The sequence below is a fragment of the Tupaia chinensis genome, unplaced genomic scaffold (assembly GCF_000334495.1).
Source record: "Tupaia chinensis unplaced genomic scaffold, TupChi_1.0 Scaffold000359_1, whole genome shotgun sequence".
In the NCBI taxonomy this organism is placed as follows: Eukaryota; Metazoa; Chordata; class Mammalia; order Scandentia; family Tupaiidae; genus Tupaia; species Tupaia belangeri.
Window position 1 is genome coordinate 2,571,270 of NW_006159855.1, and position 2,250 is coordinate 2,573,519.

Here is a 2,250-nt window from a genome sequence, read left to right on the forward strand (position 1 = left end):
TTCCTCTCTGCTTTCATGTCCCCTGTCCGTGGCTGCAAGTTTCACCCTGCACCGTGTTTGGCGTAGTTACCTGTCTCTTCTAGTAGGCTGACGGTAAGCTTCTTGAAGACAGAGATCACAGGACTCCAGCCTTTAGCATCCGTGCCCTGGCCTGACACACGGGTGCTCACCTGGTTTAAACAAATGAACCAAAGCTTCAAGTGGATTTTCAGATACTTGAAGGACTGCGCTGTAGATGATGGAAGGGATTTCTAGAAGGCCAAGAACAAGCATGAGTGGGGCAGGCGCTCAGGAGATGGCTTTGGGCTTATTGGAGTAAAGGCCTTAGGATCAGTCAGCATGCTCAGTTCCACAACAAAAGCCTTGTTTGAAGTAGCTGAACAAAGGGAGAACTTTCTGGGTACAGATTCTAAGGAAAGTTCTCATTTCTGACCTGCAGGAAGGTGGAGGAGGATGCTGAACCTCAGGAACACCTGCAGTAAGGCACCTGAGAGCCGTCAGGACTTGGTGCCCTTGGCCTCTGCCTCTCTGTGTCAGCTTCCTCACCACAGACCAGCCTGCACATGGCAGGACATGGGTGATGAAGGTCAGGCCTCATAGCTTTCCACGGACTGCTTTTCCTTCCCGATTTCAGTTTTAAATGTTTTGAAGAGGGACCAGCAGATGGCGTAAAGGTTATGTTGCTGGACTCCTATGTAGTTGACCGTGGTTAGAGTCCCAGAGGCAGTGGCTTAAAAGTTGTTCGTGTGTCCATGTGTCCATGCCCAAAATCCCAAGAGGAGAATAGAGGAGAAGGGATTGCAGTGTGGCCATCTCCTCTGGGGAGTGATTTCTCGCTTTCTGTCTGTCTCTCGGGCGGGCGAGCACACATGCCCTATAGCAAAAACCTCAACAATAACAAAAAGTTTTGAAGAACTTTTTTTTTTTTTAAATTTGCTGTAGAATGTGTGTACTTGTCAGAAAGAGAGAGCGAGAAAGCACACACCTCTGCCCATGGAGATTGGTCATGCCATAATCCCTTCTCTCCCATCTCTCCTTTCAGGATTTTGGGCATGCGTGCACATGTGCCTGGTGTGTTTCTCAAGCTGTCGTTTCTGGGATTCGAACTATAGCCAGTCATGTGGGATCTGGCTGCCTCAACCACCAGGCCATAGGCTGGCCCAGTGAAGAACTTTAATTGGCACAGCTTGGTCTGTGATCAAAGAGAAGGGTACCATGAATAGCCTGGCTCGTGTCAGATGCCAACCAAGTGAGGCCAAGTGTGAGACCTTGTAGAAACAAGGTAGCTGCCCCTGGAACCACACAGAGTCAAGGGAGAAGCCATTTCCAGAAGGATTGGGATGAGGGTCTAACTCGGAGAACAGAGGGTTGTGCTTCTTGGCTCCCACTTTCCAACAATTACAGCCATCCAGCCCCAGGTACTCCCAGGTGCCCCTGGAAGGCAAGAGAGTTAGGATGGATAAACGGGTTGCCTCACGCCCACGATTTAGTCAGGTTTAGGCAGTGTTCAGCAGCTTGCTCTGGGAAATTGTTGAATGATCTAATTATTTTTTGGTCATGAGGGCCCAGCCCATGTTACCCCCTGGCCCTGGGAGTCAGAGGCTGAAGTGTGGAGGAGAGTCACTTGTTCTAGAAGCATTTGTTGAGCCCTCGTCCATGCTCGTAATGGGAGGGGTCGGGGGAGTAGACACAGGCGTTGCACCCAGAGGTGTTCCAGCCTCTCTGGGTCTGGGGGCACTGATGGAGGTGGCCCGGTGTGTCTGGACCAACAGTCACCCGCTGGGCGGGGACAGGGGGACAGTGCAGGCAACAGGGCTGCCTCCCGGGCCCCTTGGCTTCCGTGATCTGCCCAAGCTCCCAAATTCGGAACAGCTTACCTGGGCCCTCTGGCCCCTCCATGCTGACGTCAGAGGGGGCAGAGGCTGAGCTTCCTGTCTGCAAATCAGCACCGGGAGTGGGGCGGGGGCCCTAGACATAGGCCGGCCGAGGGGTGTAATCTCATCCCCCAACCGGGCTTCGCTCCCTCCCTCAGGGAGGCCTCCCAGGGATGCCGTGGCCCCGACGTCGCCGCCCACACGTCGGTCCTCTGGGCTGGGGACCCGGGAGCTCCCGCGGCCCTGCGCCCCCGGGCGGGCGCCTGGGAGCTGCGCGGGCCGGGCGGGGGAGGGACAGCAGCAGGTGACGAGGGCCGGCCCCAGGCGCTATAAATAGGGGCGCGCGTCCGCCCCGGGCGGGAGCCGCGGGCGGGGG